The sequence below is a fragment of the Triticum urartu genome, chromosome 3A (genome assembly GCF_056163025.1).
Source record: "Triticum urartu cultivar PI428250 chromosome 3A, HENAU_Tu73, whole genome shotgun sequence".
Taxonomy (NCBI): Eukaryota; Viridiplantae; Streptophyta; class Magnoliopsida; order Poales; family Poaceae; genus Triticum; species Triticum urartu.
The window spans coordinates 186,376,230-186,392,244 of NC_141875.1; positions in this window are offsets into that span (position 1 = coordinate 186,376,230).

Sequence of the window (16,015 nt, forward strand, 5' to 3'; positions counted from 1 at the left end):
CCGACTCTGACCTAAGCGATGATGACTTTGAAGACGAAGCTGGAGCAGATATCATGGAGTTTGCAACCAAGGAATATTTTTAGTAGACCACCATATTAGTAGTAGTATTCCACCATGTAAATAGAGTAGTCCGAGCACTTTTTGCGATAGTTAGACCGATTGTATGCCCTTGCTTGATTGATTAAGTGAAATGTTTGTGTTTGTCTCATGTGCATATGGGTAGTGCTTCCTCATTAGACCTCATTCAATTCTAATCTCTCCCCTCTAAACCTATCAGATGCCTCTGAGACGTGACCCCGGATTTTCTTTCCCACCGAAGCTCACTCAGTTGATTCAGCAGCAGAATACCCTGATGCAGTTGTTAGTTCAGAATCAGGGAAACAACAACAACAATCCACCACCACCACCACCACCACCAGTTGACAACTTAGCCCGTTTTCTGAGGTTGCAACCGCCGGTGTTTTGCAGTAGCACCGAGCCTATAGTAGCAGATGATTGGCTCCGCAAGATTGGAAGGGAGTTAACCATTGCAGGATGTACTGATGCTAAGAAGGTGCGTTTTGCCGCACATCAGTTGGATGGACCAGCAGCATCATGGTGGGAGAATTACACTGTCACCTACCCTATAGCCACGGTGACATGGGACCAATTTCAGCAAGCCTTCCGTACAGCCCATGTCTCCACTAGAGCCATGAATTTGAAGAAGTGTGAGTTTCGCAACTTACGCCAGGGGAACCGTACTGTGGCTCAGTACGCGGATGAGTTTAGCAAGTTATCTCGCTATGCCCCTGATGATGTGGCCACAGATGCCGCAAAGCAGGAGAAGTTTATGGAAGGGCTGAATGATGAGATGAGTATGCAGTTGATGGTGGCAACATTCACCAACTACCAGGAGTTGGTAGATAAGGCTCTTATGATTGAAGGGAAGCAACAGCAGATTGAGAGTCATAAGAGGAAATGGACAAGGGAGGTATAACTCAAGAGCTCAGCAGAAACCTCGCCTAACCCCAAACTCAGGAGGACTTATTCATAACCATGGAGGACACAACCATAATGGAGGAAGTAACCACAATCATACTGGAAAAGGAATGGAAATGGGAATGGAGCAAGCAATAATCAGAACTGCCCAAATCCAGCCACACCCACCAAGAGGGACCTAAGACACGTTACTTGTTTCAAGTGCGGGAAGACTGGACACTATGCCACGGAGTGCCCTGAAGGGAAGAATGGAAACAGAAATGGGAGCGCTGGGAAGAAGCCCAATCCATTCAACAAAGGACAAGTGAACCACGTTAACATGGAGGAGGTTGAAGAGCAGCCAGATGCGGTTATAGGTAAGTTTTTGGTTAAGTCATTTACCACACTTATTCTTTTTGATACTGCTGCATCGCATTCATACATATCAAGGGAATTCGTGGATAAGTTTAAACTACCGACCCAAACCCTTAGGACCCCTCTATTAGTAAGTTCACCTGGAGCAGAGTATATGGCTAGTCGATGGTGCGACCAGATACCCTTAACCATTGGTAGCCATGTTTTCCGTCCGACCTAATTATCTTGGAGTCACAAGGATTGGATGTGATATTAGGAATGGACTGGATGTCAAAGTATGGAGGAAGCATTGACTGTGTTAGTAAGTCAATTTGTCTCACCACCCCGGAGGGAAAAAGGATCAAGTATATATCTAGGCATGCGCCACGAAGTAGCCAAGTAAATACCCTCACAGGAGTTGTTTAGGAGGAAGTGCCTATAGTGAAGGATTATCCGGATGTTTTCCCAGAAGAGTTACCAGGCATGCCACCGGATCGGGATGTTGAGTTTTTGATAGAACTATTGCCAGGCACAGGGCCAATATCCAAGAGACCCTATAGGATGCCCGCGAATGATCTGGAGGAAATTAAGAAACATATCAAGGAGTTATTGGAGAAAGGTTACATTCGACGGAGTTCATCACCATGGGGAGCCCTAGTGCTTTTGGTTGAAAAGAAGGATAAATCCCTAAGAATGGTTGTTGATTATCGAGCCCTGAATGAAGTGACGATTAAGAACAAGTACCCATTGCCGATGATCAATGATCTGTTTGACCAGCTGCAAGGAGCTAAGGTGTTTTCGAAGATCGATATGCGATCAGGATATCATCATTTGAAGATACGAGAGAAGGATATACCAAAGACATCCTTCACCACTCGGTATGGGCTATACGAATATACAGTCATGTCATTTGGACTGACTAATGCCCCTGCCTATTTCATGAGCATGATGAACAAAGTATTCATGGAGTATTTGGATAAGTTTGTTGTGGTGTTCATTGATGATATAATGGTATATTCGAAGATTGAAGAGGAACACAAGGAGCATTTGCGATTAGTTCTCTAGAAACTCAGGGAACATCAGTTATATGCCAAGTTCAGCAAATGCGAGTTTTGGTTGAAGGAAGTAGGATTCCTTGGACATGTTATATCAGGAGAAGGTATAGCAGTAGATCCCACCAAGGTTCAGTCAGTCACTAAATGGTTGGCACCCAGTTCAATTAGCGAGATCCGCAGTTTTCTTGGACTCACAGGATACTATCGGAGATTCATTGAGAATTTTTCCAAGATTGCGAAGCCCATGACAGAATTATTGAAGAAGGATACCAAGTTAAAATGGACAGAAGATTGTGAGGCAAGTTTCCAGGAGCTGAAGAAAGATTTGACTACAGCCCCAGTGCTGACACTGCCAGATATACGCAAGAATTTTCAAGTGTATGGCGACACCTCTCGCTTAGGACTTGGAAGTGTGCTTATGCAGGATGGAAGAGTTGTTTCGTATGCCTCGCGACAACTAAAACCACACGAGTTGAATTATGACACGCATGATTTGGAGCTAGCAGCAGTGGTTCATGCGTTGAAGACTTGGAGACATTACCTTATTGGAAACCATTGTGATGTGTACACGGATCATAAGAGTTTGAAGTACATTTTCACCCAGAAGGAGCTGAACCTTAGGCAGAGAAGATGGTTGGAGCTTATAAAGGATTATGACATGAAGCTTCATTATCATCCAGGAAAGGCCAATGTCGTAGCAGACACTTTGAGCCAGAAAAGCTATGCTAATACCCTAGTGAGCACGGGATTGTCGAAGGAGTTAGCAGAGGATCTCAGGGAACTTCGATTGGAGATTGTTCCTAGAGGTTTTGTGGCAATGATGGAAGTACAGTCTACATTGTTGGGAAAGATTCAAGAAGCTCAGAAGGATGACAAGGAGATTAAGGAGAAAATGAGCGAAGGAAAGGCCAAAGGTTTTCGTGAGGATGAGCACGACACCCCGTGGTTTGAGGACCGTGTTTATGTGCCCAATAACGCAGAGATTAGGAAGTTAATACTTCAGGAGGCTCATGGCTCACCATACTTGATACACCCCGAAAACATCAAGATGTATTTGGATTTGAAGGAACGCTTTTGGTGGACAGGGATGAAGAAGGATATCGCCGAGTATGTAGCCGTATGTGATGTATGTCAGAGAGTGAAGGGAGAGCATCAAAAGCCAGCAGGATTGTTACAACCTATGCCGATACCCGAATGGAAGTGGGATAAACTTGGCATGGACTTTATCACCGGATTACCCATGACCAAATCGGGATATTATTCTATATGGTTAGTAGTTGACCGTTTGACCGAAGTGGCACACTTTATCCCATTGAAAACAACTTATACTAGTGCAAAGTTGGCCAAGATATATATGACCAGGATCGTATGTCTGCATGGAGTTCCGAGGACCATCGTATCAGATAGAGGAACACAGTTTACCTCAAAGTTTTGGCATCAGCTGCACCAGACTTTGGGAACCAGATTGGAGTTCAGTACAACATTTCACCCACAGACGGATGGACAGACTGAGAGAGTCAATCAAATTCTGGAGGACATGTTGAGAGCCTGTGCGCTAGATTATGGATCTAGTTGGGATGATAATCTGCCTTATGCAGAGTTCTCATACAACAATAGTTACCAAGCCAGTTTGAAGATGGCACCATTCGAAGCCCTGTACGGATGAAGGTGCAGAACATTGTTGATGTGGGATGAAGTTGGAGACCGACAGTTGTTTGGACCAGACTTGATCAAAGAGTCTGAGGAGAAAGTTAAATTGATTCGGGATAGACTGAAGATAGCTCAGTCCAGACAGAAGAGTTATGCATATTCGGAACGCAAGGAGGTAACCTATGAAATTGGAGTCCGAACATATCTGCGAGTATCGCCTTTGCGAGGAGTGAAACGCTTTGGAGTTAAGGGAAAGTTAGCCCCAAGATTTGTAGGACCATATCATGTTTTGGAACGGATGGGAGAAGTTTCCTACAAGTTGGAGCTACCTGAAGGACTGTCAGGAGTTCACGATGTGTTTCACATTTCCTAGCTGAAGAAGTGCCATGCAGAGATGGCCGACATACCGCTAAGAGATACCGTACCCGTGGAGGCGATTCAGTTGGACAATGACTTGACTTATGAGGAGAAGCCAGTCAAGATTTTGGAGTTTGCTAGTCGAGTCACCCGCAACAAGGTCATCAAGTTTTGCAAAGTTCAGTGGAGCCACCATACCGAGGACGAAGCCACGTGGGAACGAGAGGATGATCTTCGCAAGGACCACCCACACCTATTTTCTAGCCAACCTGAATCTCGAGGGCGAGATTCATCTTAAGGGGGGTAGGTTTGTAACATCCGAAATTTTCAATTTCGAATGTTATACATAGACCATTCTTGCATAACACAATTTATTGCATTTCGTCTCGCGATCCTCGAAAATCCTAAGCAACTCAAGGACCCTCAGAGAGAGCTGGGGATTTCCCCGGTTTTCAAATTTGATTTTTTTATCAAATATTGAAATGAGGATTTTTGGTTTTAAGTATTTTTCTCTCCGAAAATATTTCATGTTAATATATGAGAGGAGATAATATGACTTCTCCAAAATAAATAAAATATTGGAGGAAAAATATTAAAATCAAAATTTGCTTTTATTTGGATTTTATTTGCAATTTTGGTTGCATTAGAAAAATTGCATGTTTTCAAAATTGCGTTTTAAGGCCAAGAAAATGTTCATCTCATTCTAAATATTTTATTTAGACGGAGAAATTTTTTTTTGGCATTTTTAGGATTTTATTTTATTTTCTAGGATTTTTCTGAGTTCCGGTGGAATTATTAAAAAACGCGCCTAGGCCTAGCTGGGCCGAAGCCCAGCGCCGGCCCTACTTCCCCGCGCCGCCGTCTCCTAGCGGGACTGCGCCGCCGCCGATAGGGAGTCCGGCTCGGACTCCCGTTCCCGCGCCGTGCCCCCTCCCCCAAGGCACCTCCGCCCCGCCCCCTTTGAAGCCGCCCCCCGCCACCCTTGGAGCCCCACCCCGCCACGAGCCGCCCCCGTCGCCCGAAGTCGCCACGCGGCCCATCACTGCTGCCGAGCTGCTGCGCCGCCTCTTGCCGCTGCCGCGCCGCCATCACCCAAAGCCGCCGCCGCCCCGCATAGCGCCGCCCCTCGCCGGAGCCGCCGCCGTGCCAGACCTCGCCGGAGGTTAGCGCCGTTTGGTTTTTTTAGAAAACCGGTTCGGTTTTCGTTAGAAAACCCTAGTCGTTTTTTTCGGTTCGCCGGTTTTTCTTTGGTTTTTTGTTTAGTGGACGTTGTCCGGTCGTTCGTTTAAACGAACGGTTTTTGCTCGTTAGTTACAGATAACGAACCCTCGTTCGTTAGTCTGTTTGTCAGTTTTCTTTTTATCAGATTATTCCGCGATTATTTCTGATCGTGATTTCTGATCCGATTTTTGTTTTAGTTTTTCTTTTCACTCGTTAGTCGGAATCAGGCGATTCAAGCGCCTAGATCTTCTTCTCGAGACCCTCTTTATGTTTAACCAACTTGCACATGTTTTTGGTACTGACAAATTTGACCTAGGTCCAGAGTAGTAAACGGATCTTGTTTCTTTCGCCGTTTGAGTTTCGTTGCTCCGTTTGATTTGATTCTTTTTGCAAACCGGAGTTCTTAAGTTGAACTTTCTGGTTAGATCTTCTTATTTGAGATTTACCCATGTTTCTTAGCTTGATTGCTTATGTATGCTATGGTTTGTTTGTGATAGAATTCCCGGAGTGCGAAGCGTGTTATTTGGAGTCCCTAGGTTACGCGGAACGTCAGCAAGGCAAGTAACACTTTGATCATACCCCTTTATCACCCAGTTTTTATGCATTAGTTCCAATCCTCAAACATTGCATGGTTAGGATGTCATTAACATGTGGGTTGGAAAGTAGTTGATGAGGTAGAACCTATTGCCCTGTTACATTCAAACTCCTGGGAGTTACTTCTACGCGTTGCTTTTATTGCTATGCTATGCTCGTAGACGTGGTTTCGGTGAGTGAAATCCATGACAGATGTGAGATTGTTAAATAATGGTTCAACTTAAGGTGGCAACTTAAATACACATCTGGGTGGATTGAGGCACCTGGAGTACCCAGTGTTGCCTGTATTTTTTTGGAAATCCCGGAGTACCCGTGTGATCTTCCTACGGACCGCCACCCAGGCTCAAAGGGAACTGAGATTTTTCATGCTAGAAACTTACGTGTGCAGCCACAAGCTATTATCGGCTCTAGCATAGTTGAGTAAGTTACGTGAAGCTCTTGAAGAGGTGGATCAGCAGGTAGTGGGTTTGTAGGTTTGGTATGGTCTGCCCGGAGTAGAGAGTTAATGTTTCTGAAAGATTGTGTCTCGGTCATCCGTTTCTCAAACACCCTGTAGTGTAAGAAAACCAACAGAGGAGATCGAGTCTTGTGGGGAAAAGTGCGCAAACCTCTGAAGAGTGCATAAACTAATCATGGTTAGCTGTGTCCTCGGTTATGGACAATCTTGAGTATCTAGTACTTGGAGTATCTTAAGTATCTCATCACTCTAAACTAATATTGTTGGGTTGTTAATTACCTTAATTGGGATTGAGTTGGAGGAACCTTCTCAATGATGTTTCAACTACCATGATAGTTAAATTTAAATCTATTCCTTTGTTGTAGGGGAAAATTGGCTTTTCGCAAAACTATAACCATAGAGCTTTCCACCAGCCAAATATGCATGTAGTGATAGCATTATTCTCTTCTTTCTCTACTGTGTTATTTTGCCAGCATATTCCATGTGCTGACCCGTTTTCGGGCTGCAACGTATTATGTTGCAGACTTTTCAGACGAGGAGTAAGGTTTGTTAGGTCATTGCCGTGCAGCTCAGCTATGCCGTTGGAGTTGATGGACTCACTTTATCTTCCAAGCCTTCCGCTGCTATTGTATTAGATGGCCTTAAGCCATATTTATTGTAATAAGTTCTCTTTTGAGACATTCGATGTAATAAGTGTGTGATTGCTACTCTGTTATAAATCCTCGAGTACTGTGTGTGTCAGCATTACAGATCCAGGGATGACACTGAAGCACAGAGACTTGACCGTTTGAGGTCGGGTCGCTACACTAATAAAAGAAAGATATCGGAAGTTGAAATTTCCACCATGCTTGCTAATTATACTTTTAAGGGTGGAATAACTAAGAAACTAGGAGATCCTGGAGTACCAACTATACCATGCTCCATTAAAAGAAACTATGTTAAAACTGCTTTATGTGATCTTGGAGCTGGTGTTTGTGTTATGCCTCTCTCTTTATATCGTAGACTTGATTTGAATAAGTTGACACCTACTGAAATATCCTTGCAAATGGCTGATAAATCAACTGCTATACTCGTCGGTATTTGTGAGGACATGCCTGTTATGGTTGCAAACGTTACTATTTTAACAGACTTTGTTATTCTTGATATTCCCGAGGACGATAGTATGTATATTATTCTTGGAAGACCCTTTTTGAATACTGCAGGGGCTGTTATTGATTGCACCAAAGGCAATGTCTCTTTTCATGTTAATGGTAATGAGCATATGGTACACTTTCCGAGGAAACAACCTCAAGTCCATAGTATCAGTTCTATTGGAAAATTTTCAACTATTACTATTGGAGGTTTTGAATTTCCTCTTCCTACTGTCAAGAAGAAATATGATATTCTTATTGTTGGGGACATGCATATTCCCATTGAGGTAACTTAGTGTTATTCGAAAATTCTCCGGTTCCATGTTATTCAGAATGAGTTTGTTAACAAGACCTGATCAACCTTGTTAGTGGATTCCTTTTGATGAGCATGAGATGGATGAATTTAGAAAACACAACTATCTGTACCCTCTTTTTACTTTCTATTATTTGTATTAAACAAAGCAAAAATAGTATTTTTCTGTCTGCTTTCTGAATTATCCATGGAATAAAAAATACCCCGAAAATAAAAGTTCTCCAAATGCCCTGAAAATTAAATATGTTTTTTCTGGAATATTTGAGAATATCTAGCACCGAGAACACAGCATGGGGAGCAAGCACCTGGCCACGAGGGTCCAGGGCGCGCCCACCCTCCCTAGGCACGCCCCTGCCTCGTGGGCCTACGGTGGCTCCCCTCCACTTGTCCTAGCTACCACACATTCCTTCTTCCTCCCAAAAACATCACTAGCCAGCTCAAACCCGAGTCCAAGCTCATCTTGCTGCCATTTTCGATCTCCTTGCTCAAAGCTCCATTCACAAAACTGCTTTGGGGGATTGTTCTTTGGTATGTGAATCCTCCAATGGTCCAATTAGTTTTTGTTCTAGTGCTTTATTCATTGCATATTTTTGCTACTTAGGTGACCCTGTTCTTGAGCTTGCATGTCAAATTTATGTGGTCAAAAGTAGTTTTGATGCATGATATTGTCTCTAGGCACTTGTAGGAGTAGTTGCTATCAATTTTGTTGAGTTTGGTTCAGTTTTATTTTGAAGTTACTAAAAATTTCAGAGGAATAAATATGTTTAGGAAAATGTACCAAGGTGGTCCTTCAAGGAAGCAAGGACCCAGGATCGCAATACGCGATGTCGATGATGAACCACCGAGGGAAGCTCAGGTGCGGGCTTGTGAATGGCCATCGGAGGACTTTATGGATCGAGCATAATTCAAGGAAGAATTTAATGCGTATGTGCGTAATGCCGATATTGAGAGCTTCGAGGCAGATAAGTGCCACTAATACCACTATCTCACTGATTCCTTTGTGAGAAGGTTTGAATTTTCATCATTATGCAATTCTCAAACTGTCCTATTTGATCTTTATGAAAATTCTTGTACTATGGACTTAGATGATTTTAATACTACTTATAAACTTCCACAACGGGGCAGCACTGGTGAGCCTCGCAAATCTGAGTTTAGAGATTTTCTTGCTAGTATAACTGTGGGGGAATCTAGAGATATAACACAAGCTACCATAGGGAGCATTGATTTTCCTGCTATACGTTATTTTGCTCTCTTCATAGGTAGGTGCATAAATGGTAAGGATGAATCATGTCACATCTGTGTCTCTGACCTCAGTTTTCTCAGGAGTGCTGTATTAGGAGATAAACATTATAATTTGGGAGCCATTGTTGCATGTAGGTTGCACAATAATAGATTTAATGGAGATTTCTTTGGTGGAATTTATGAAACCCGTCTAGCTAATTTTCTTGATATACCCATACGTGGGTATGATATTGAGTTGCCTCCTGTTTATTTAGATTATGAGGCTATGGTTCGTCATCAGTCTGTTGAGAGGAACGGTCAGTTTCTCCACTATCGACTAATCTTTGACAGACGATGCACCTATCACGTCGCTATCCCTGCTCCTACTTTCTTTGACTTTCAGGCAAAATGGAGATATGTCGTAACCAGGGAAGAGGCGAACGAGTATGAGAGGAGGACTGAGACAGCTCGCCTCCACGCTGCAGCCCAAGATGCAATAGCCGCTACATCTCAGTACGACCCCAACTACAACTTTGGATATCCGCCAGGCCAGCCATGGCCATAGACCAACTTAGGCCAAAATTCTAAGCTTGGTGGAGTACGTATCTCTCACCGACATTACATTCATGTTCACACACTCATGCTAGTTGTCGATGCTCATACTTTTTAATTGTATTATCCATGCTAGTTTATTTTTCTTTTTATGCTTTCTTCTTGAGTGTTTGATAAACCTTAAGAAAAACAAAAAAATAGTTGTAGCTTTTAGTTAGTTTACTTTTCATGCTGTAGTAGTAGTAATTAAAAAGAAAACCCAAACAGATTTCTCGTTCTTCTTTTGCTTGTTGGGAGCTTTCCCGTGTAAATAGTTTTATTTCTTTTCTTGTTCTTTGGGGGTCGAGAGAGAAGACCATGATTAAAATGTTGAGTGGCTCTCATATGCATTATTGTTTATATAAGAAAGAGACCATATTACCTCGTCTTCTCTCTTGAATTGAATGCTTGCAGATTCCAGATTGTCCAATGCACGTGCACTATTATTATTATTATCCACACTATTCGGGCGTGCAAGTGAAAGGCAATAATGACGATATATGATGAACTTATTGAGATGAGAAAAGCTGGTATGAACTCGACCTCTCTTGTTTTTGTAAATATGATTAGTTCATCGTTCCTGATTCAGCCTATTATGAATAAACATGTTTGCAATGACAATTAGAGATTATAGTTGCTTATGCCATGCTTAATTAGCTAGGAGCTTATAATGGTTTACCTTGCGTGCCAACATGCTATTAAAATGGTTGTGATGTGGTATGGTAGGGTGGTATTGTAACACCCACGATGCGGCTATATCTCCCACGTGTCGGGGCATGACTTAGAGGCATAACCGCATGGTAGGCATGTCGCAAGAGGGGTAATCTTTACACATCCCATGTAATGAATAAGAAAGGGATAAAGAGTCGGCTTTCAATCGCCACTTCACACAATACATAATTATATCATACATCATCTAGAATACAATCAAGGTTCGACTACGGAACCAAAATAAAGAAAGACAACCCCAAATGCTAGATCCCCGATCGCCCCAACTGGGCTCCTCTACTGATCATCCGGAAAAGAAACATAGTAACAGCCTGAATCCTCGTCGAACTCCCACGTGAGTTCGGTTGTGTCCCCTGCACTGGCATCATCGGCACCTGCATCTGTTTGGAAGAATCTGTGAGTCACGGGGACTCAGCAATCTCACACCCACGCGATCAAGACTATTTAAGCTTATGGGTATGAAAGGTAGTGAGGTGGAGCTACAGCAAGCACTGCATATATGGTGGCTAACTTACGCAAAAGAGAGCGAGAAGAGAAGCGAAGCACGGTCGAGAAGCTAATAGTGATCAAGAAGTGAACTTGAAACTACTTACGTTCAAGCATAACACGAGACCGTGTTCTCTTCTCGGACTCCGCTGAAAAGAGACCATCACGGCTACGCACGCAGTTGATTCATTTTAATTAAGTTAAATGTCAGGTTCTCTACAACCGGATATTAACAAATTCCCATCTGCCCATAACCGCGGCCATGGCTTTCGAAAGTTCAAAACCCTGCAGGGGTGTCCCAACTTAGCCCATCACAAGCTCTCACGGTCAACAAAGGATATTCTTTCTCCCAGGAAGACCCGATTAGACTCGGAATCCCAGTTACAAGACATTTCGACAATGGTAAAACAAGACCAGCAAAGCCACCCGATGTGCTGACAAATCCCGATAGGAGTCGCACGTATCTCGTTCTCAGGGCAACACTGGATGAGACTAGCTACGAGTAAAACCAAACCTCAAGTTTCCCCGAGGTGGCCCCGTAGACAGCTCGGTTCGGACCAACACTCAGAGGAGCACTGGCCCAGGGGGTTTAAAATAAGATGACCCTTGAGTCTGCAGAACAGAAGGAAAGGTATATGGTGGTAGGTAGGCAAATGGTAAAACCAAGGTTGGGCCTTGCCGAAGGAGTTTTATTCAAGGCGAACTGTCAAGGGGTTCCCATAACACCCAACCACATAAGGAATGCAAAATCAAGGAACATAACACCGGTATGACGGAAACTAGGGCGACAAGAGTGGAACAAAACACCAGGCATAAGGCCGAGCCTTCCACCCTTTACCAAGTATATAGATACATTAAAGTAAACAAGATATAATAATGATATCCCAAAAATATCCATGTTCCAACAAGGAACAAACTTCATCTTCACCTGCAACTAGCAACGCTATAAGAGGGGCTGAGCAAAGCGGTAACATAGCCAAACAACGGTTTGCTAGGAGAGGTGGGTTAGAGGCTTGACATGGCAATATGGGAGGCATGATAAAGCAAGTGGTAGGCACCGCGGCATAGCAAAAGAGCGAACAACTAGCAAGCAAAGATAGAAGTGATTTCGAGGGTATGGTCATCTTGCCTGAGATCCCGCAAGGAAGAAGAACGAGTCCATGAAGAAGACAAACAGACGTAGTCGAACGAATCCTCACAAACGCGACGTTATCAGAACTAACCCGAAGAAGCAACACCGGAAAGAAGCAAACACCATAGTAAACAACCATCACATAATCATGACATGATGCACAACCATGTATGATGCATGTCCGGTTTAATGATACATGGCATGGCATGGCAAAGTGCACAAACAATACTACAAATTAAGTGGAGCTCAATATGCAACGAGTTGCATATTGATGAAACACCACATGGCTTATTTAGTTCACTCTCGTTTACGCACCCAACAATATTAAATGCTTTTAAACATGGCAAGAGGTGAAGCATATGAAAACTACCTATCTAGGCAAGTTTAAATGAGGCCGGAACAACAAGCAACAAGTCCAGAGAAATCCTCATGAGCATATATTAGACTTGGTACTGTTCTTCCCTAAACCATATTTTAGAGTTGTTTAACATGCAAAGAAAGTACACCATGTTAAACTAGGCATTTTTCCACCCCATTTACATATAAAGTTTGTTAAGTTTGGAGCTACGGTTAATTAGTTAAGAATTAAAGCATTTTAGCATGGCATTAGGAAAATTATATGCAAACATCATTTTAAACATTTCAAACAAGCATGAAAGTTGGATATTAAGAAACTAGATGAAAAACTAAGCATTTTTCATATATAAGTTATTTACATGTGATGCACGGTTTGTGAGTTACGATATGCATGAACTAGAGGGACTATTCTGCAAAACTGCAACTCACTCGAAAATAGACAAAATCGCGGCAGGGAAAAAAGCCATTGGCCTAAACTGCTGGGCCAAAGTGCACAGGAGAGGGGCGGCTCACCCATTGGCCATGGCCCAGGTCGGTGGAGCAGAGGCAGGCTAGCAGATCTGGGCCGGCTCGCTAGAGCGGTGCAGGAGGTTGGGCCTCGCGGGGTTGCAGCCCACGCGGACGCGGTCAAAGATCGGAGCAGCGCAACGAAGGACATCGGGAACGGCCAAAGCAACTCCAGCGACGACGCTTCATCGACGCGGGGAACAGCGGAGAGGCCGGGAATGGGCGCGGAGCCGACGGATCCGGAGTGGAGGAGGCCGGATCTGGCTCCGGGGTTCCATTTCCGGCGACGATGAGGACTGGAAAGCTCCGGGCGGCGGCGATCCCTGGCGATGGGATCCTGTGGGGGAGAGAGAGATCGTGAGGGAGAGGGAGGAGAGGCAGGGAAGGAAGGAGGAGAGGCAGGGGCGGCGCGACCTAGCCGGAGGTCGTCAGCGGCGACCGACACTGGAGATGGTCGCCGGCAGGGGCGACGTGGAGGTGTGGTTGGACGGGAGGAGCTTGGGCTCTCCCGATCCTGAACAGGGACGGCGGCGCGGTGCGGGCGTCTTGGGCCCAGATCGGCCCGGGACGGGCCGCGGATGGGCTCCGGCGGGCCTAGCGCGGTGGGGGTTGGCTGAATGGCGACGTGGCGGCCTTCTAGTGGTCGCGGGCGGCACCAAGTGGCGGCGGGGAAGCTGGCTGGCACGGAAAACAATGGAGAAGGTGGGAGAAGGCTGGCGGCGCACAGATTTTGAGGGAGGGAGTGGTAGGTGGCTGCCAAAAATGGAAGGGAGGGGTGTTATATAGGGCAGGTTTAGGGTTAGGGGGATTTGTGGGGTTTTGGGGCCCTCGGATCGCGATCATGCAGCTCCAGACAGAGGGGGAAACTAGGTGGACTGCAGGTGGGCTGGGCAGAGTGCGATGAGCCGAGATGAGAGAAGAGAAGGCAGCCCGGCAACTGTTTCCGGAGACCGAAAACGTCCGACGTTAGACCGTCTATATTGCCGCTATAGTTATCCATTGGGGCATCAAACAAACTCCGAATGCGATGAAACTTGGCAGGTGACCTACTAACAACATAACAACACCGCACGCCAACTTTTATCCCATTCTGAGAACATTTTGCGGCCACTTATAAAAATACTATTTCAAACATGCCGCGGGCGCGTGCGAGTGTGGTTGGGCTCAAAACGGACAACGGAGAGAACGGGGAGACCGGGACAAATGCAAGTTTTGAAAACATGATGATGCAATGCACATGATGACATGACAAGATGCAACACGCAAGCAAATGACATGGCAAAGACAGCAAATAACTGGAAGACACCTGGCGCAACGGTCTCGGGGCGTCACATGTATCCTCTTTTGAATGAGTTGAGTGGCTTGACTTGGCACATGTTCACGCATGTAGTTGAAACAAAATCAACATAGCCTCTACGATATTTATGTTCATGGTGCATTATATCCTACTCATGCTTGCATTCGGTGTTGATTAATTTTAATGCATGTTCATGACTGTTGTCGCTCTCTAGCTGGTCGCTTCCCAGTCTTTTTGTAGCCTTCACTTGTACTAAGAGGGAATACTGCTTGTGCATCCAATTCCATAAACCCCAAAGTTATTCCATATGAGTCCACCATACCTACCTACATATGGTATCTACCTGCTATTCCAAGTAAATTTGTATGTGCCAAACTCTAAACCTTCAAATAAACATTCTGTTTTGTATGCTCGAATAGCTCATGTATCAACTAGAGATGTCTGTATCTTCCATGCTAGACGGGTTATTCTCAAGAGGAGTGGACTCCGCTCCTCACTCACGAGAAAAAGGGCTGGTCACCGGGATGCCCAGTCCCATGCTTTATGCAAATCAAATCAAAATAACTGTAAACAAAACTCCCCTGGGACTCTTGTTAGTTGGAGGCACTCGTTGTTTCGAGCAAGCCATGGATTGATGCTTGTTGGTGGAGGGGGAGTATGAACTTTACCATTTTGTTTGGGAACCGCCTATAATGTGTGTAGCATGGAAGATATCGAGATCTGTCACACCCTGCATTTTGTAACACTTCATTTGCATTATTAAAGCATGAAAATTTGGACCAACAAAAAACTTTTGCATTGTTTGGCTTTTTATTTTGGAGTTGGTTTTTCTCTCTGTGATTTTTCTAGTGCTCTTTAAAGTCAACTACTCCACCTTCTGTACTTCATCTCCTTGCCCCAAACTTTTTCCCAATGATCATGCCATGTGTATAGTACAATATAGTATTTTCTTACAAAAATAATTTGGCCAAAAAGTATTTTCTAAAATTAGATTTCCAAAAACCCTTGAATTGAGATTTGCACTGCAAGTACTTAATTAAGGGCAGCAAAAATATTTCCAAAAGTATTTTTGACTCCTATTAGATATAGGATACCCATAAACCCCAAAAATATAATTTTAAAAGTTATTTTCCTATTTTATTTAAAGGCTTTTTCTTAAGGCCAGAAATGGTCTTTAATAGGGAAAAATTATTTTATTGATTCAAAAATATTTGACAAAAATCAGGGAAACTCAGTGGGCATATATTTCCCATATATAAGAGTTTCAACACATGGTCATGTTCAAAATATTGGACAAAACCTCCCAAAACCATTTCTGCCCATTTCAAGGATCTGAAATATTTCTACAGGAAATATTTTCATAAAAATCCAAGAAAAATCCAGCAAGTCACAAATGCATGTTGTGATCACCTTGCAAAGCCTCAAGTCAATTAAAGTCATTTTGGTTCACCAAAATGCCCCAAAACCCTTTTTTGTCCAGAACCAAATTTGAGCAACTCTACATTGCCAAGTGTGGTCTTTTAATCTGAATTTTTGTGGACATGTTCAAATCCCCAAATGATGACGCTACACTAAGTGGTGCATCAAGGAGAATGGTTTTGCATGAC